This window comes from Protopterus annectens, chromosome 6.part0 (genome assembly GCF_019279795.1).
Source record: "Protopterus annectens isolate FY-2018-M chromosome 6.part0, PAN1.0, whole genome shotgun sequence".
NCBI classification, from domain to species: Eukaryota; Metazoa; Chordata; order Ceratodontiformes; family Protopteridae; genus Protopterus; species Protopterus annectens.
Genome location: NC_056737.1, coordinates 1,862,936,899 through 1,862,959,093, shown reverse-complemented (window position 1 = coordinate 1,862,959,093; position 22,195 = coordinate 1,862,936,899).

Here is a 22,195-nt window from a genome sequence, read left to right as displayed (position 1 = left end):
CTTGTGGCTGGTGTTGGACCGGGGTTGGGGTGGATGTTCCCTGCTAGCGGTAGCTGTGTTGCAACTGTAGTAAGAGTTTTGAGGTATAGTTCTATTAGGTCATTGAACCTGAGACTTGTTTGCTTCTTAGGTTGTATGACGTAGTATTTAAGGGTGGTAAGGTAAATGAGGGATGATTTATATATGGCAGGTGATATGATAATATGTTTGAGAGGGTATGGAGTGGGAAAGGTTATGGTGGGGGATATTGGGTTATTAAACTGGGTGGGTAGAAAGTGGTAGGAGGTAGTAATGGAGAGTATGGAAAGGCAGGTAAAGTGTGTGGATATTACTATGAGAGCAGTGACAAATGAGGGAGTAGGGTGTGTGACATGATGATGCTGAATTGGAATTGGAGATATAAAGGTTAATGTGATCTGAGAGAGAACAAAAAAAACACAAACTGGTAATCCAAAAAAATGAAGAAACCAAGGTACAGATACACACAAAAAGATTTATTATGACTGCTTTTGTCTCTCAAATGGAAACTTCATCAGAATGAAGATACATTTTACCCAACATACCTTATATACTTAACAAAACAATTACAGCTGAAAGCAATTAGTAAAACACAATTAATAAAAAGTTAGTAAAAAAGTTTCTTAAAGCAACCATCCCCCAAAAACAATGTAAAATAACAAGGTTAAAATTTAAATGCTTAAAAAAAGTTTGTTAAGGTGTATAAAATTTACAATGCACGATGCATAACTTTCCTCCACAATGTTTACAACATGTCCATAGAAAGCAACAGTTCTATATTTTTTCTTTTTATAAAAAGAATTGTGCCTTAAGTCTTAAAACAGAACTAATGGACACTGCACTATTAATTCCAGGACCCTCTGATGCATTTGCCCTTATTTGCCATTTCATTTCTGACAATTCCAGGAAGTAATTGAGGTTTCCCCCGCTTTCTCCCATGGTTACTTGTTCTATTATAATAAATTTAAATCTGTGTCCTTCATTGGCAATAATGTGTGTTGCTAATGGATTTTTACCATCTTTCTTATTTATATAATAATAGTGTTAATTAAAGTCCCCACTTATGTTTTGCAAAATAACGACATTGGTACTGCATGCACTCTCTAATATTTGTTCCCCATTCCTCTCCAATTCCCCTTGGAATGTGTGGGGTATTGGCAGTTGTGATAGTAGATTGACATACTAAAGGACATGTTAGAAAGGAGAGGGTATCCTATGAGTTATGTTGACAATATTCTTCAGGAGGTAATAAACAAAAAGTTAAGTGGGTATTTTCTACCCCTACTTGGTACAGGGGGAGGAATTCAGAATGAATTAAGATGGGAGTAGTAGTACTTTTAGAAGGTCAGCTATATTTAAATTCAACCAGCAATTTTACAACATTAACAACATTATTCAGCACAACTGGAATATTTTTAGTACTGATTTAGAACAGGTACAACTTGTAGGACCAGGCCCTAATATTGTATATAAGAGAGATTGCAGTATAAAAAAAAGACATGTTGAAAGACAGAAACACCATCAAGGTAGAGATACAGGGATGGTTAAATGTGGTTACTGTCTTCAGTGCCAATACATTCTGGAAGCTAAAGACATTATGATCCCCAGCTATGGTAAACATATTATAAGAGGGAAAATGTACTGTAACAGTAAAGGCGTGGCTTACTTAGCCCTATGCTCCCAATGTCCGAGTTTCTACATTGGCAAAACTATAAATGCGTTGAGTAGTAGAATATATCAACATTATTATGATATAAATAAGAAAGATGGTAAAAATGCATTAGCAACAGACATTAATGCCAATGAAGGACACGGATTTAAATTTATTATAATAGAACAGGTAGCCATGGGAGAAAGAGGGGACCCCTCAATGACTTCCTGGAATTGTCAGAACTGAAATGGCAAATAAGGGCAAATGCATCAGAGGGTCCGGAAATTAATAGTGCAGTGTCCATTAGTTCTGTTTGAAGACTTAAGGCACAATTCTTTTTATAAAAAGAAAAAATATAGAATTGTTGCTTTCTATGGACACGTTGCAAACATTGAGGAGGAAAGTTATGAATGTAACTTGTGGGTTATGCATTGTAACTTTTATACACCTTAACAAACTTTATTAAGCATTTAAATTTTAACCTTGTTATTTTTTTGCAGGGGATGGTTGCTTTAAGAAAATTTTTTACTAACTTTTTATTAATTGTGTTTTACTAATTGCTTTCAGCTGTAATTGTTTTGTTAAGTATATAAGAGATGTTGGGTAAAATGTAGCTTCATTCTGATGAAGTTTCCATTAGAGAGATGAAAGCACTCATAATAAATCTTTTTGTGTGAAACTGTACCTTGGTTTCTTCATTTTTGATCTGAGAGAGAGTTAGATGAGTAGGTGAAGTGCTGGAGAACACAGGAAATCAGTAGGGGGTGTTCAGCTATGAATGGGCAGGGCAACTGAGTGAGACAGAGTGCATGATTTGGTGAGATAATAGATTTTGGGAGGGGTTTGGGAGTTATTGTGTTTGGATTGGATAGTGGGAGGTGATTGTGAGGGGTCAGGTGACTCTGGTTACCAATAAATGTAGATGTAGTGGGGGCGGGTAGGGAGTGGGGGCAGGTTAGGGGAGAAGAGTGAAGCCCGAGTGCAGCGAGCAAGAAACAGAGTGGGCTGAGTCAAGATCTGTCACCTTACAGTGCAAGAAAACACATTATGTGAAGCCAAGGGTGGTAAGTATGTTACAAAGGTATGAGTAAAAACTAGCAAGGGCAAAGGAGAAAATTACCAGGACTGCTAATGGGAAGAACAAGGGAGGTAACATACAGGGAAGCCAGAGAGTACAACTACTACAAGTACAGGAGGCAAAAGCCTAGAGAGGGATGAGAAGGAGAGCAAGGAGGGAAGGAGAGGGATGTAGGAGAAAGTGTAGAGAATAGTTCAAGGAGAAAGGAAAAGAAAATGTGTACAGTTGGCAGGGGTAAGTAATTGATCAGGACACCTGGTTTACAATTTTATACAAAGTATAATAACTTTGGGGGAAACGTAGTACAAGAATGGGAGGTTAACTGTTGTTGAGGAGGGCTGACTCAACAAGAGATTTCTGCAGCTTAGTTGCCTGATAAGGTAGCAAGTGCAAGGTGAAAACCAACAGTTTAACCGTAGCTTCAACATTATCAAGGCTGAACTATTCTTCCATGGAGACCATCCTTGTCTGTGCAAACTGTGCAATAGTTATCCAATTCTCTTCTCCTGGTGAGCACTTATAATGATGAAAGGTATCGTAACTATAGGAAACAATTTTTGCAGCCCCAATACTGATCCCTGTGGTACATCGCTTGTTACGAGTCTACTACTTGAGCTGGCTTTTCCTATTTTGACTAGGTGGGTTCTATCAGTGAGGCAGTTACTCATCTGGTAGCATATGGATTGATACCTAGTTGTCAGTATAACTATTTTACTTGTGTGGTGAATAGTATCAAAGGCTTTGGCCAGGTCAAGGTAGGTGGTGTGCACCATCTTCCCCTTGTCTATGGCCTTGGTGACTGTTTCAAAGAAGTCAACCAAATTTAACAGGCATGACTTTTCCTTGACAAAACCAAACTGTGTGGGATCAAGTGTCTGGAGTTTGACAATATCCTTGTTAATGATGTCCAGGATAATCCATTCCATGGCCTTGCAGATTGGCCTAGTTAGGCTGATGGGTCAATAATTTCCTGGATCAATGGACGCTCCACCTTTGTGCAAAGGGATGACAGTAACTGTCCTCCACTCGGCCAGTACTCAGGGTTCGGTTGAATAGGGTGCCTAATAGTGCTGCAAGTTCCTGCCTGAGTTCATGTAGGATGCAGTCTGGAATGTTATTGTGTCCCATGGAGGCTGTATTTTTTGGCTTTGAAAGGGCAGTGATGACTTGCTCCATAAAGATAAGGGGAGGAGGCAGGTACTGGGGCTGTCCTGTTTTACTGATTGGGGGATATTGGAGTGAAGTTTTCACTGAATCTGTCTGCCAGCAGGTTGGCTATATCTACAGCATTTGTGTATGTAGTGTCCTTGACCACCAGTTCTGAGCAGATCTGGGTGCTTCCCTTGAGATTGCAGACATATGTGAAGAAGGCCTTATGATAGTTTTTAGTAGATGTGGCCAGTTTGGACTCAAAGTTTGCTTTGAAGGATTTCACTACTGCTCTTATTTACTTGTTCAGGCTAAACAGAGATGGCTTTCAATTAGGCACCTGGTCCTTCTTGGTCCTGGACAGAAATGTTTCCTTTTATTATAGAGTTTATTTATTGTAGATGTCCACCAGACAGGTTTACACTTCCTTGAGGAGGAGGATTTCATCCTGTCTTGTATTCCTGATTCCATACAGTTATATAAATGCTCATATAGTACTTTGGTGTAGGTTTGGACATATGTGCCAGTTCTTATGGAGGGGGAGGGGCTGTGAAGCTGTTTATACCATCCCTCAAGAGGTAATAATCAGCTTTGGAGAAGTTTTTTGTTTGACCCTAGCTAGGGGGGTTGGGGAATATGATGACTTTGAAAGTGACTGCTTTGTAGTCGGATCTTACTAGGGATAATGACACTGTAGAGATTCTCCAGTGGTTACTCACGATGGTTAATACCAAGCTCAAAAGATTTTCACCTCTTGTGGGGTGTCAACCAACTGCTCCAAGGCATTTGGAATTATGAAATCATAGAATCTCTGAGCATTTTTGTTTTGGCATGAGTATTTCTTCCAATCCATGGTTGGATAGTTAAAGTCGCCCGGGATCAGGGTTAAGGATTGAATTTTGATAGATTCAAAGTAGTCCAGATAAGTGGAGTGGTCATCTTGAGTCAGAGTTGGAGGCCTATTGCTAGCTATGATTTGAATAGGGGTCTTGTCAATTATTAACTGCACCTGGAGTGTTTCCTCTGCATCATACTGTTTGACGAGCCTAGAGATGTGTATGTCTTTTATACTCCACCTCCTTTTGTTTTGCTGCCAATGATTTGGAGTCTGAAAGAATGATAGGGTGAGCAACCTGGTATGGCTGGGGTGCTCTCAGCATCTTTGAACCACGTTTCTCTAACTGCGCTAATGTCAGCTTCTTCCAGGGTTAAGAATGCTACCAATGAGTGCAGTTTCATGTTTAGACTCCTAGCTTTTAGTAGCATCACCGTTAATTTACATTTTGATTAAATTTTTGTGTTGGTAGTTTTGACATGGTAATGCCTAAAAAAAGCACTTTGGGAGAGGCAAGAGCCTTTGCCAGAAGCCTGAATCCCAAGGGGACAGATGCAGTCCATCTCTGGAAAAGCATCATGGTTTGTCAATCATGTTATCCTAGGCTGTCAGGTACTGTCTCCCCTTGGAATGACACCAGAAACTAAGCCAATTGTTAAAGTCAGTATTTTTTTTGTATTGAGGCATCAGTCTGGGTGATAGTAGAATGCTGCTTAAGGCTAGGAACATACCTGCCTGGGACACATACTCAGTGTGCTCGATCATGTCTGTCTTCATATAGTCCAGGGAGGTATGTCTCAAGTCATTCACTCCAACATGGACTATGACAGAGACATAACAGTACCTGTTGAGAGACTTGAGTGCATTGGTGATATGGCAGATTTTGGCACCCAACAAACAACTAACCGTGACTTTCTCCTTATCCAGCCTGGTAAGGGACACATCTGTGTGTCTCACAATAGAGTCTCCTATTACTAATATGTTGTACTTATGTTTAGACCTTAGTGGTTGTCAGACACAGGTGTGTAGACAATGTGTGGTGTGTGGTGTGGTGGGCTGTGGAGTTTGTGTGCATTTTTGTCTTGGAGGTCTCTTTTGTTTCGGTATACTTTTGTTGAGGACCTCTGCTAAAGTGGGGGGGTGTTGTGTAGGTGTAGGTGGTGTTTGAGGTGTGGCAAGCATGTAAACATGCCAAATATAAAAAAAAATGCACAGTGGAAAAATGCAAGTTAAGCATTTTTGTCTTTTTAATAGACATCTTCAGAACCATGAAACTTCATTCAAAACACCATTTAAATAACCTCAAGTACCGTCATGTGACAAGTAATTCAATGATAATTTAAAGCTATAGTACCTAACTTTACGTAACATTTATATAATGTCTAAATAATAAAATTAATTTACTTCTGACCAATAAAAATATATATACCTTTTTAGTTTTAAAATTAATTTTAAAACATTTTAAAATATCAAAGCCTTTAATGCTGTTCAAACTAGGCTTATTACAAGCATTCAGTCTCAATTGCCATTTTAACTCTTTTATTTCTAATGTTTTCCCTTTCCCATTCTCTATCATCAATATTATTTTTTCCAGAATCAAAAATTTTAAAAAAGACTTAAAACTAGGACAAACTTGTGCATACCCATTCGATGCAATAACAAAACCTTTCCTGTGCATACTATAACGATGCTGGGGTACACGTTTATGTAAATACTTCTTTATTTCCTTTATAAAATGAAGTACAAATGGCATAAGAAGAAAGGCAAACTACCCCATTTGTTCAAGAGCTAAAAATGCCATTATGTTGTAGAACTCCATTTATTACCTTAAAGTTACCCTTCTTATTTTCATTAATAAAAGAACATAGTGCACACATTCAACATTTCAGTGATCCTATTGGGGCATCCATACCCTTTCTAACTATCAAAGCAATTGTTTTATATTTGTCTTTAAGGTTAATTCCAGTTTTTCTTTACTATTGATTGTGTTCCAGTTATATTGCCTGTTGTGCTGAACACCAAAAATATTCTCCAGTGTTTGTTGACAATCTCCCTTAAATGCTGAGAAATAATACTACAGTTAATAATCCTAGGTCTTTCATACATAAGACTTCTACTATAATTTTGTTTGTGTCCCTACCATTTTCATTAATGTTGGAAGTAGCTCTTTTCTTTTGTAAGTTAGAGTGATAATGTTCCTTTCTAAACCTAATTACCTCTTCTATATTGTCATATTGGCAACTAAATTATCTGGGTAACCATATTCATGAAACAGTTATTTAATAGACTTATTTCTTCCAAAATACTTCATCCATAAAAATGATTCTCAACTTCCTGACTATCCAATCTCTTACCAAAAGTTTTTTTTGTTTTTGTTTTTGAAAATAAGGATAAGAATCACTATAGTGTAGAACTGAGTTGCTAAAGGTGAGTTTACAATACAATTTGGATTGAAAACATTTACCCCAGGATTTAATAAGATCTGGGTATGCAGAGTGTAGAGCCTTCATGGAATGTTACCATGTCTGTGTAGATGGTTCCCCCTCAGTACCACTCCATGCATATTAATGATGGGGCATTGCCGGGGGAGAGTTGAGGAACATGGGTATTGAATCAGTGTAGGGAGAGGTGTAGTGCTAACCTTGTCCATAGATGAGTAAGTGACACCCCTGACAGTCCTTTTGTGTTATGTTTATTTTCTTTTTTTTCTTAATAAAAAAGCATGTTTACGTGGCACAGCACATAGTGCAGCGATGCTAAGCGGTGCCCACAGATAAGATAGCAAACAACTGCCAAGCATCTAAAAATAGAAACCAGATGTATTTAATTATTTAAATGCATGTTTAAGCATATCTGAGCATGTTTGCATGGAGCGGCGCTGTGCTCAGCACTGCTTATAGGTAGCTCAATGTTATATGTAAAGGTACGCCTGATGTCTGAGTATTCACGTAGCCTAATGGGTAGAGTCATGGCTCCATGTATAGCTGGTCCAGGGTGTGAATGCATGGAAGGCAAATAAGTAGTTAATTTAATATACACATTTTGCAGACAAATTTAAAATATGGCTCTGCTGCTTTCTGCTAAGCTCTGCTGAGACCTGCTAAGACCTGCTAAGCACTGCATAAACATGATAATGGCTACCAATGTTAATGCACTGCTTGGCACTGCTTGGCTGATTTGTGTGCTGTTAAGCACCATTAAGGCTCTGGTTCTGTCAGTTTTCACACATCTTAGCTCAGCTGTTCTGGCTTGCACAGTTCTAAGCAATGCAGCACTTTTTTGAATGTTGCCCAATGATATGTAAGGGCAGTAAAACAGACTATATTAAGCCCAATAGGTGGGAATACATCAGAATCTGTTGGAGTTCTGTCTCTGAAGAGTACTATGGCTGGTGTTGGTGAAAGCGATCACTTTCAGGTGCAGCATTGTGGCATTCTGGAGTCCAGGGTCGTGGTTGGACTCCTAGTTAAAAACCATGATAACCGGCTGCTGCAGGGAGGTTTCCAGGACTTGATGTGTAAGGTGGAGGCCTCGGACCAGCTGGGCAGGGAACACATCAGTGTTACTGGTATCACCCACACAGGAGAGCAGTGTTATCACCACCATGATTACCGAAAATGTTGAAAGGGGGATCTCTTGGACACCTGGGTCTAAGAAGCTTGGGCAGGGAATGCCCCACAAGTATGCAAGCAATTTTACCTCTGTTTCACCAGTATCTATTTTGAATGTCTGCAAAACTAGTCTGCATAATGGTGTGCTTCTCTCTTAAAAGCTGCAGAGAAGAGGGCTCATAATGTTGAGTCAAATTCTGGGTGTTTGGCCAGGTTGCACAATGAGTATGGTGAGTAACTATGTATTATGCTAACTGTAGTGAAATAAGCAAGAAAGGGTAAAACATTAACTGCATTAAAGTATTGACAATAAAGTCTGCAGTGCAATAATTGTAGAATTAGAACTGTTTTACAAGAAATTAATAATGCCAACTGCTGTGCAATAAAAACATGACATAATACCAGTAACTGCATTAAAGTATATACAGTAAAGTCCACAGTGCACTAATTGTGGAATTAGAGTTGTTTTACAAGAAATTAATAATGCCAACTGTTGTGCAAAAAAAAATTAAAGTATACCAGTAACTGCATTAAAGTATATACAATAAAATATGTAATGCAATTAATGTGGAATTAGAGCTGTATTGCAAGAAATAAATAATGCCAGTTGTTCTGCAATAAAACATGAATCAATACCAATAACACCAAGGAAAATTGTGTACACCAGGATTGTCTTGTAACCATTGCAGTAGAGCTGTATTCATTCAGGCTGTAAGGTAAGCTGCTGCAGTCAAGTATAACACTGTAATAGCTGTATAATGCAAATGTAATGGCTGCCAATAGTATTGTTTAATACATATAGTACCATTCAAGGCTGTCTTTAGGCCAATATTGTTCACATAATGTTCTGTCATGCACAAACATCAGGTAAGCAAGGTATATGGGTGAGGTAGCTACTCCATGATCTGGTATTGTTTGTTGACTTCACAGATATTTCAACCCACTAACAATAAAGTGTGCACTTCAGACTGATATATAGCATACCTATTATCTGCGTTATTCTTGCATTTCATGCATGTGTGTCCTACTGTCACTGCAGTCCAGTATAATATTATAGTAGTCTATAGTACATTTTGCCACACACCAACCATGGTTCAAATCCAATGCTAGGTAACACCAAATATTACAGTAGCAGTCACGTAATACTCACAAATTCTCTCTCCACAGGAGCTACAGGTAAATGGGTGCATTAGCCCATATTATGAATTGAAAATTGTGTGTTTAGATTTCCCAGACTGTTAAAATCATTACCAAGAATGTGAAAAATCAGCAATGTGCAGTCACAAATAATATGTATGATCCTGGTATGGCTGTATGCCTGCAGAGTCTGTTAAAAGTTGCTGCAGTTGCAGTCACTGCTATTGGGTTCTAGTCTCATACCTGCCAACCAAGGCATGACAGCTGTTTAGTATCTGTACTGTACATATACATGTCTCTCAAGTGTCATGATTTGAAGTTATGTAATTAATAGTGCAGAATCCACCTGTTACAGGAATACCATAGCAATGAGTACCTAAATTGCACAGTATCACCACTTCAGCCCACAGAACACCTTGGTAGTTATATAGGTCCACCTGATGTGCAAGTGTTCTGTGCAGGTGTGTACCTGCAGTTGTTACCGTTTGGCCCATACTGTCCCATGCAATATAGCTTAAGAGGTATGTATGTGCTACATCAGCTACAGGAGACTTGTACTCACTGTAAACATAAAGAAAATGCATACCCATAGAGTAGATAGTAATACTGTTGTCAAGGAAGTAAGCTGCAATGTTACTAATGGACTAATTTTCTCTCTCTCCCCACCCCTTATCTTCATTAATTTATTACTGTTATTCATTGGTTATGGTTTGTTATTAACATATGTTGTTACATTAACTGTTTTTTGGGGCATGTGTCATTATTGTTATGCATTGTAATGGATGCATATTAACATATCTTGTTAAATTAACTATTTTTTGGCCTTATGCTGTAACTGTTAGTGGCATGCTGTTATACTGACTGTTATGTTATTTATTGTTGTGTTTCACAGAACTTATTTTTTATATGTAATTGCATTATTTCCAATGTTTTGCCATGCTGATTTTACTAACACTGTTTTGTTAATAACTAACCTATACTTATTGCTATACCTCCATTACCACAGCACTTCGGGGTAGGCAGGTTCCTGGTGATCCACCTACCTTGCCTCAACTGACCATGGCATGAGGTCCTAGCATTTCTGGGACCCTGGCTGGTTGTGACCCCTCCACTGTTGCTGTACCACCTGTGACATCAGGTGGAACCACATCAGGTGACAGGGCAAGGCCTCCCGCTGGGAGTGGTGGAGGAGAAGCTGTAGTCACCCAGGATCAGCTGCAGGTCATGGTGTGCAGGATTGTTCACCAGAGCTATGATCGTTGCCTGCACCAGATTGAGAGCACTTTGGCTGATCTGGGGAGCAGGCTTACCCTAGCGCCCAGCCTCCAGTACAGCCACCCTTGGGTCAATGAAGGAGCAGTGTCAACTGTTGAATGGGTGGGAACATGAGTCATGCTGATGCCTTCTGGAGACACGTGTGATGTGATTCCAAAACACGCCCCCATCTAAGGTGTTTACCCCCCTCATGTGTCACACACTGGTCCTGTCTGCTGTCTTGTCTGTTTGCAAATGCATCCTCTCCTACCCAAATTACCTCCCTGCATGTACCTATGTACCCTCCCTTACATTCTACTCACACCTTAAAAAAAAAATGGGCACCTATCCCCAAAAAAAAATATCACCCCCCCCATACATAGCTCTCCATGTTGCACATGTGTCCTTGGACACCAATATCTGGTCTAATTGGCTTGACGACACAGTTATGTTGTCCTCACCCCTAATTCTTGGGTTTGAGAGTTCAAATTCATTTACAAAATCTGTCAAGATGCACAGCTGTTGCTGTACAAGATATAGTTAGCTGTGGGTCTTTCCTACACTCTTCCTACACATCCTGAACTGCCTTTCACTATGTTTTCCCTCTACTTGCCCCCAATTCACCACTTTCCTATCACCTCTTTTTCTTTTCTTTATATTTTATTAGCGCAGATTTGTGCAGAGCTAAGCAAAGCAGTGTGGTGCAGTGTGCTGCACACAGCCACTTTTCTTAGCTAAGCTTAAATTAGCTTTAATGATTAAATGTGCTTATTACATTGTCAGATACATGAACAAAATGAACACCTAAGTCCCTGTTTCTGTTGACATATGTCCGTTTGGTTGACAGCTATGCCTAACATACCTGTCAAAGTCTTACAGTATGAAACCATGACAAGGTCATAACTTATGGGGGGACAGAGGCCCAAGCTCAGCAACAGTGTTTAATATATTTGTCAAACATCCACAAGTGTGTGTGAAAATGACCAAAACTATATGGCAAACATCTTGACATTCTGCAAACATCTTTATAATTGAGAGGTATGATGTCTACAGGGAACATATACTACAGCAGGTTTGCATTGTTTTCTATCATTGGGATACACTGGTGCTGCTGAACTGTCTCCATACAGTTGTTTTAATAGCACACTGTTAATTGTCTGGCAGTGGCCATATGACATATTAGTGAGAGTGTCCCATAGGGGACACACCACAGTAGACTGCAGTGCTTGGTGTTGGAACATACAGAAGAACCTGTCATGGCACACAGGGACATACCCCAGTATTGCTACTATCTTGTTAATAATCACACACATAGTATGTTGCCAGACTGTGGAGTATGATGTGTGAGGAAGCAGTGGATAGTGCAGGCCATTATGGGTGCACTGGATCTGTACATAGTGGGCGTCCAAATATCTGGTCCTGTAATGTGTTCCCCTTTTGTTGCCTTTCAGGAGCCATGTACCACTGAAGACATGCCTCCTTCTCAGAGGTGGAGAATGACATGATAGTGGATGGACTGAGACAGCACCATCAGATCTTATTGTCCAGGGGGAGGCATAATTGAGAGCAGCAGGCAGCACTGTGGGCAGACCTTGTGTGGGATGTCGATCAGATTGGCTGACAGAACATGACCTCTGAGCAGTTCTGACACTGGACCACAGACATGCTGAATGCTGCACAATGAAGAGAAGTTGATGTTGCCAGGGATCGTGCTGCCACAGGTGGAGGGCCTTCAACAGAACATCCACTCATAGCCACAGAGGAATTCCTGGTAAACCTAGGAACAAACAACAGCTCCCAGACATCCATCACACTATACATTGAGCAGGTGAGTGCCACAGTGTCCACAACAGAGGAGCATCCAGGTAAGCATACTGTGTTCACCAGTGTAATATGGTATCAGTCATTATGGCAGGCTGTACATACCTGTACATGGGTGTTAAGTCTATCTGCATTGCTGGGAGAGTTAGGGTTTATGCACAGTTGTGCACACATACTCAGAATGTCAGCAATACAGCCAGTATCACAGTAGGTACTGTACATGTGGATATATGCACATATTACCTTGTAGTGTTGCAACATTTGCTGATGCTGACAATATTGCTCCCTCATTTTTTCATAGGTCTATCAGGAGTGGCCAAGGTCCGTAGTCCTATAACTGGTAAGTGTGATACTGTTTTTGCAGATCATATATACTCTATGAAAGTTAAGGGCTACCATATTGCCCTATGTACAAATGCTGTATTTAGCCACAGTAGAATATTTGTATGTTCCATTCTGGAACAGATAACCACATCCCTTAGACTGGTTAGTCACAGATGTGTATTTGAAAAACCATTGACATGTCTGCACTTATAGTTATGAGCGGCTATACAGCCTTTTATACATGAGGCAATTACTCTAAGATGTTAGATCAAACACAAAAGAGAGATGATACATAACTGAGGCAGTGACACTAGTACTGGCATATCATTCTCAAGATAGGTGTACTAGGTTTTATGTGTAAGTCTATCGCGTATAGTGTCATATTTCATACCTTACACACAGATTGTACTGGCAGCTTTACCTGGATGTGGCTGATGTGCATGTTATAAAGGACTTGACTTGTCTGTGTAAGTTGGTGTGAGGTTCTCTGTTGTGCATGGGAGCAGAGATGAGAAGATGTCTGACTGGTAATGCAGTTGTGGATCCTCATTTGTATGAGCTTGTATGGATTACCATACATAAATATGCAGGTAGTAATGTACTACTTTTGTCTTGTTTTTCACAGGTGACCGAGGGGGGGGTGGTTGGTGTCTGCCCCCCTCACAACCTGATGCCAGTGTCTTATTGAGCTCTGATAATGATGGTAGCCATAGAGAGGCACAGGTGGGGTTGTTGGAGGCTGAATCTGTCCCAGAGGTTGACATCCCTTTTCTTCCCCAATTGTGACTGCACACAGTCAGTATGCCCACACATACCCAGTCCCCAGAGGCCACAGATATTGGACAGTCAGAGAGTAGTGACACTGAACAGGACAGTGTGGCAACTATCGTGGCAGAGAAAATAGACACTGGCCATAGTCAGAGAGCTGGTGATGTCACACACTGGCAGATTGATGAGTGCTCATAGAAGGACTGCTGCCCATCCAGCACCTTTTGCAGGTGTCACATCACTGGTCATTTGTTGCATGTTTCAGGCTGTCATGGAGGCACAGGCATGTTCTGAACATAACACCAGACAGATGCTTAGGGTTATGGGTGCAGCACGGTCTGACATCCTTGACTGCCTCCACCACATTGTGAGCACCATGGATTGGTTCACTGATGCAATGGACTGACAGTGGGCTGAGACAGTGTCTGTCTTGGACTGCACATTGTCTGTGCTCGAACATCTGGTTGGAGTTGGGTGTCGAACACGTGGATGTAGGTCATCAACACCATCTGCTGAGTGCCCATGTGGCCATGCACAGTTAGGCTTCCATAGTGGCAGCGCCTACAGCACTACAGAGGGAAGTGTGCTGTCCATGACATGGCAGGCCATAGGCACATGGTCCTGGGTGGTCCCATGGGGGACACAGCCCCAGCATTTTGCAGTCACCATCAAATAGTAGCATCACATCTGACCTTGGGCATGGAGGTGCCAGTGCTACTCCTGGCAGAGCCAATTCCCATGTTTATGGCCAGAGATGGTAAACTGTCCACTCTACAATGTGCACTTCACAGCTGTCAAACATACACATGTGTAGGGCTAGCAGTAGTCTTGACTGTGTACACACACATACTGAAACACCACTGTCACATGCATTTAATCTGCAGACACACACGGCACCTCTCCATGGTCCATCTAACCTGCACCCCTCCTGACTCACACACATGCTGCCAACTGTTTGGCACTGCCTAAGCCTCTGGCACCCCCACACTATACTCTGTGCATGTGATGATACCTTTGCACATCTCCACCATCTGTGACATCGATTCAGGGAAATGCTTCTATGAGTCTGATGCACTGGGTGTCTATATCACTTGACATGTACTTGTGTAGTGCAGTACTGTTCTGCCATACCACTTGTTGTGGACCACAACAAGTACTGTATGCTGGCATGTGTCATGACTACAGATCACACTTCATGTATCTTTGCTGCATGATGTTGGACGGGCAGTAGGGTTACAGATTGACAGTTCTGTCATGGACCTGTGTATATTTTTGTTCCAGGAGTCTGTGGGGATACACTATGGACACATTTCCACAATACAATGGCACAGGGAGGCATGGCAGCACAGCAGAAATATGACATCAACAAGGTACGGCAGTATACGTGCATGGCACTCTAGATGCATATGTGTAGAACAGTCTATCAGGGAAAATGGAGGCAATCAGCTCATTCATGCATTCATACTTTGTGATAAGGACTGCTACCCTGGCTACAGGTCACCTGGGTTATCTGAACTTACAAATCTAGAAGGTGTGATGATGGACTTGACATGTCTACAGATATCCTGTGTCTGAGTCAGACAGGTGACAGACATCAGTTATGATTATGTATAGGATCCCAATTTAGGCCAAAAGCTAGTCACAAGGCCAGAAAGGGCATAACCATTGTACAGGGATAGCTCATAAGGCCATGTCTGTATTGCTGCACAGGGATATATTTACACACACACACCTACACACACACACACACACACACACACACACACACACACACACACACACACACACACGCACACACACGCACACACACACACACACACACACACACACACACACACACACACACACACACACACATGCAGAGTAGGCTGATATGAGATCAGAACCCCTGCCTATCTACAATTACACACTGGAGCTTGTAGCACTTATCAGATGCTCTACAGAGTTGATCTGACATTAGACTGCCAGCCACTGCTATTGAGGTGGATGACATCAGCAGACCTTGTAGAGGAGGGCAATACAGAGGCCAACAGCTAGTCACAGGTGCATAAAATGAATAACCTTTGCACAGAGATAGCCCATACAGGCTTCGACATTATGCTGCATGGGGATATATTTACACACACACACACACACACACACACACACACACACACACACACAGTTGGCTGATGTAAGATTAGAGGGGCAATATAGAAACCAGCAGCTAGTCACAGGGCCATACAATCCATAGCCATTGCCTGCCTATCTCCAATTACACACTAGAGCTTGTAGCCCTTATCAGATGCTCCTCAGAGTTGATCTGATATTAGACTGTTAGCCAGTGCTCTTAAGGTGGATGACATCAGCAGGTCTTGTAGAGGAGGGCAATATAGAGGCCAGCAACTAGTCACAGGGCCATAAAATGCATAACCATTGCACAGAGGTAGCCCATATAGTCTTGCCTGTAGTGCTGCATGGGGATATATTTACACATACACACACACACACACACACACACACACACACACACACACACACACACACACACACACACACACACACACACACACACACACACACACACACACACACACACACACACACACACACACACACACACACACACACACACACACACACACACACACACACACACACATGCACATACACGCACATATGCACACATGCCATGCACTCACGCACACATGCACACACTTGGTTGATTTGAGATTAGAACCCCTACCTATCTACAATTATATACTATAGCTTGCAGTACTTATCACATATGCCATGGCATTTGTCTGATACTAGATTGTCAGCCAGCACTGTTGAGGTGGAGAATATCATCAGGCCTTGTAGAAGTGGGTAATATAGAGGCCATCAGCTAGTCTCAGGGCCATAACCATACAGGCTTGTCCTTAATGCTGCATGGGGATATAGGCACACACACAGAACTATCTACAATTGTACACTAAAACTCATAGTACTTATCGCATGTGCCATGGGTTACTTCTGTCGTATGTGTGATTGTAGGCACAGTACTTGTGGAGTAAGCAAAGTAGCCTTGTGTTAGACAACATGTGTGGCCTGCAGAGTAATATTGCTTGGTACTGTTATTGTATCTAGTGTCTTAGGAGTGGGGTACCTGTCAGTCACTATCCCTGCTATGTGTGTGCAGTTAGCAGTATGGCAATACGTGGCTGGTTGCAGTTAGATAGGCAAACATGTGGCCAGGAACAATATGGCCTGTCCAAGGCATTCATTGAACCATTGTACAGTACAACACCTGCTCACCTGTTTCTGTCTACAAGGTGACATTCCATAGGCACAGGAGTCTGTGGGTGAGTGGATTATGTCCTGACATGGCTTTGGTTTGGTTTCTTTGGGCAATTGTTTTGATGTGTGAGTGCAGATAACCTCAGCATTCAAGTTAGCTAAGTGTAGGAGCATGCCCAGTGGGATGGTCAGTACTTACAAGGTGACTCAATGCTAGAGCTATCTGCACTCCAGGCTTGGATTTTGTGTGCTACAGACATTGTCAGCTGCACCTGTTTCCACAGTACAGCACTTCCCTGAAATTGTCTATGGCGTTACCCGGCTGTGTGCTGTAATTAATATTTGACTGGGGTACATAATGTAACACCACATACAGGGTGACAGTCTGCATACCTCTCACTGTACATGTTTTTCCATAATGTCCAGCATTTCACCCCATATGTCTGGCCTGTTCCTCATACATTTGTGGTATTCCAGTAGAATGTATAAGGCAATCAGTGAATAGTACTTACTACAGACAAACATTTGAGTGTTGGACTTTATATCCTTCAGATATGCTGTACTGATGCAACCCGATTTTATACTAGCCTCCTTCTAGGTGAATCAGAGCATCTGAATGTCTGTCTCTAGTACAGGGCTCTTTGTCCAACCATTCTCCCTGATTAATATAATCAATAAAATCTTTTAACACTTTTTTTATTTCCTACCCATAATAACAACAACAACAAAAATCTTATAAACAAGATAAGTATGTTTTCCACATTACAATAATCCCTGCTGAAAATAAAATATTTATATTTCCAGCACAGCAATAAACTAGTACAAAAATATAAAAATAGGAACACAAGCTGCCCTCATTGCTTCTCCACTCACTTATTAAAATATTTTTTTCCAAAGCAAATGCAGTTTTTAGTGAAGTACTATGCCCATAACTACTTCTATTAGGTTAAGTTTAATTGTTGAAAGGACATCAAATTCCAAAATAATGTCCATGGGCCATTTCATCTCCAGAGTTTGTTTTATTACTGAAAATGACTTCTCAGAAGCTATTGTCACAAAAATTACCTCAGATGTAAAATCAGCTTCATCAATAACTTGTAAAAAACTCCAAGAGTCTCTCAGTGTCTCATTCTATTATATATACTTTTTTTTTTATTTCACATCTATGTGTTGAGCTAAAGGATCCATTTTTGAGCCTGAGTTCAAAACAGTGGGCCTTAAAGATAAATCAAACATGTTAGAATATATTTTAGGAATACTAAAAATTGGTTGATGTTTAAATTTTTTATTCTGTTAAGTTGCTAGTCCAAGGCCCAGCTCTACTCAGAAGGTGCAGCACACACACTTGCATGCACACACTCACACCTAGGACCAATTTAGAGTGTCATATCCCCCTCCTGCATGCCTTTGGAATGTGGGAGGAAATCAGAAGACCAGGAGGAAACCCATGTGAATGCAGGAAGGACATGCAGACTCTGCACAGAAGGCACCCCAGGCCGAGAATCGAACTGGAGCACCTCTTGCTGTGAGACAACGTAAACCAGTACACCAATGTGCTGCCCAATTTCATGTTTAGATACCGACATATATTGTTCAAATTCTAATAAAATGTAGACATCCAACCTAAATAATCAGCCCAATACATAATAACCAACCCACACCCTTTTTTCAGGTTACATCAACCTCACAGTTTTGTCACAAGAAATCTCATTTAAAAGCATTCTCTTTTTATTGTTCAGGTTATAAAACCTGCTCACCCTTTTGCTTTCATGCAATACTCTATAATTTTCAAATAATTTTTTAAACACCATAAGTGCTAGATACAAGGCTGGGTTTTATATACTTTTTCCAGTAAACATTAGTGAGTCATAATGCTGTTTTGATACAAAATGGCAACATACACAAAAACATCTTTAAATCTTTCATGGTAAGTAGTGTTACATCCTACCAAGGATTTCCAGTGAAGAAGTTAAACAAATTTGGATATGGGTCATAGGTTCATTGGTGATTACTCTGCTAATAGCACAGGAGCCTTTAAAAGGCTAGACAATAATACCCAGGATATGATTATATTATATCATAATTCCCCAGATATGAGATGGGGTAGTGGGTCTTTAGGTGTTGGAGCACTGAGTCATTTTACAGACTGCCTTTGTCCATAAGGGCATGGGCAGTACCCTAGAAGTGAATTACGGTGCCCCATCTATTTATCCAAATTCATTTTGAAGAAAGTGAGGGACACACTTTATTTTACAAAGTTGGGAAGTTTATTCCATAGACAAGGTAGACTTTGGGATATGAATCTGTCTCTCCAGCAAGTTCTGTTAGAGTCACAAATAACATTCAGGTCCATGGACCTAGTACCCCTGTATAATTTTGCTTGCAAATATGTAACATTTTCATCAGGGAAGGATCAGAGAATGCCTTGTAGGTCAGATATAAGTCCCCTCTCGATAAACAATATGAAATGGAGTATGGTCTTTAGTCAGTCTGTATAAGACATGCATCTTATGCTTTGCATTTTTTTAGAGAGAAACCTCTGGGGCCACTCAAACTGGTGTACATGTCTGGTTAGGTACATGCAGAAGAGAGTATTGTACTCAATTATGGGCCTGATAAGGGCTGAGTACAATGGCATAATAACTTCCTTTGATCTTATTGCCACGCTTTTACGTATATGTTGAGCCACACAGAAGGATTTCCTCACTGCTGTAGATGCTTGGTGGTCAGATTTTAGGTTACTACTTATCTGTGTGCATAAGCCCCTCACCACTGGGTCTACTTTTAGGGATGTTCTATCAATATTATAATTTGTAGGGATATCTGATTTATTGAAGGGTATGATTATGCATTTTTTAACATTTAGTCTCAGAACATGGTTTGGGCACCAGCTGTTTGTCATTTTTAGGCCTGTTTGTAGGACATCAGTATCATTTGGGGATTCAATGATTGCTCCCATACATCTTAGGTCATTTATGCCCTCATAGACTATGATCGTGTCATACCAGTACTTGCTGCATAAAGACCTAAGTGCATGCATGATCTGGCGGATTTTGGATCCAGACAGACAGCTCACTGTGATCTTCTTGTTTATCCTGATAAGGGGGATGTCAAAATGTCTTACAGTGGAATCCCAAATAACAAGAATATTTTGCTGTGTGATGTGGTGGCTTATGGGCTTGGAAGTGGCACTGCTATGATTTTCAGAGTTATGTGTTTTGAAAGGTGCCACTTTTTCTAAGTATGTGCAGGGCCTCTGAGAGATGCTTTTAGGTGGTCCTGGAGGTCTGGGTAGATTAGAAGTGAAAATCTCCACATATGTGGGTCTATGTATTAGTTCCTTAGTGTTGGTAGTGAGTGTTTTGGGTGTAATGCTAAAAACCTGGTTTGCATTTTTAGTGTGTGTATGTGAGAGATTTGTCTCCAATGACATTGTGTATCTACATCTCTCACACACTGTGTTTGTCTATTCTGTAGTTAAATGGTTGTCAGTGAACATGATGCAGTTACTACTCTGCCTCAGGATGACCACGACCACCAGGACAGAAATAGAGATGACAGGGAAATATCTATCCAGTATACCAGATCCTTAGTATATTGGAAGGAGTATGGAAGAGTTACTTAAAGGCCAAAGTGAGAGTGTTTAGTAGTGTACAAACTGGCAGCTCACTGAGCAGCTGTGAACAGTGGGAGACCATGGAGCATGTTCCCTATAAAAGATTTTAAACTGGAGAGGTTTGCCTATATACAAGACACATGGGAACCACATTTCATGCATGAGGTAGTGGTACTTGGTGGGGGGGGCTGGAACACAGTTACAGATCATTTAGATGTTTCAGATGATCTGTGGATTACTCATTTGATTATGGAGGGCAGAGCTTTTAAAAGGTTAATTAGAAGCTGTGGGCTATTAGCTGCAGCTGATATTTTATGATACAGCAGGCATCTGACCCAAAAATCAATAAAGTTTGGAACATGGGCTAGGCTAGATAGAGAGTGCATCATTTAAGAGCATGCAGAATTAGTTAAGAAAATTAGTACACTTCCTTTGCTTCTTTGCATCATGGTCATATTATTCTGAACCTGAAGAGTCCAGAACTGAAAAGGACTAAAAGATGTTGGAGACTTGATATGAGATGGCTAAAGATTCCAGAGAGAGAAGGGACAAAATTAAAAATATCTTAAAAGAAATCATAGCAAAGTAGTAAGAAACAAAATCTCACAAAGGTGCGTGAGTGGGAACATATTAAGAGTGGGCTGAAGGAAGAACTTCTGGAGTCTGAAAGTCCGACACAGAAAGTGAATAAACAGGAAGCAGAAGAAAGAAGGAAAAGATTAAAATTTCTGCAAGAAAAAGCAAGCATCTTAAGTGGAGATGATAAACAAGAATTGTTGAGGCTGAAGAAGGACTGGAGGAACAAAATGGAGGAGAAGTTAAACAGAAATCAGGTAGTATTAAAAGCCTTATTTTGTGATTATACCACCAAATAACAGAAGGTCTAGGCAGCAAGATTGAAGCACATGAAAGTGAAAAGATCTGTATATTAACTTAGGTACCCAAGGACAGTGTTGATGGAAAAAAGATGGAAAGCATTAAGGCAATAATCACAGTCTGCTATGCTGGGTTATATAGGAGTGAGAAGGAGCAGAGGGATTGGCCGAGACAACAGGAAAAGTACTTTTGGGGTCTTGATTTGCATAAGTTAACTGAGCAGAATTTTTTTTATTAACATAGCCTATAATTTTATTGTAAATAGAAGATCAGTTAAAATGTTGGCTAATGGCAAGATGCTACTGAGGGATGGATTCCCTATAGAATTGCAGAAAATGCATAAGCATAAAATATTGATAATATCTGTGTCTTTGATTAAGGAGATAATGGAAATCAATGTGATTCAGATAGGATGATTGAGAAGTTCTCTCAATTTCCCTAGATTTGGACAAAAATTCCAGAAATAAAAATGCTGAAAGGCTGGCACAGAAAGTGAGAAAAGAAGAAACAGAAGTAAGAAGTAAAAGATTAAAACATCTGCAAGAAGAAGCAAGCATCTTAAGTGGAGAAGAGAAACAAGAATTGTTGAGGCTGGAGAAAGACTAGAGTGCCCCAAGCAATGATATCTGACCCAAGGAAAGAGTTTTAGGAAAGAGCAAGAAAGTACTTAAAGTCTTTTATTTGGAATAGGATGCAACCCAGAGTTCATTGGCAAAAAAGGATTTTTATAATAAAAGAAGGGGACTGGCAGTGCCACACCTGCAAGAATATCACTGGGCAGCATAGTCGACGTTGATTT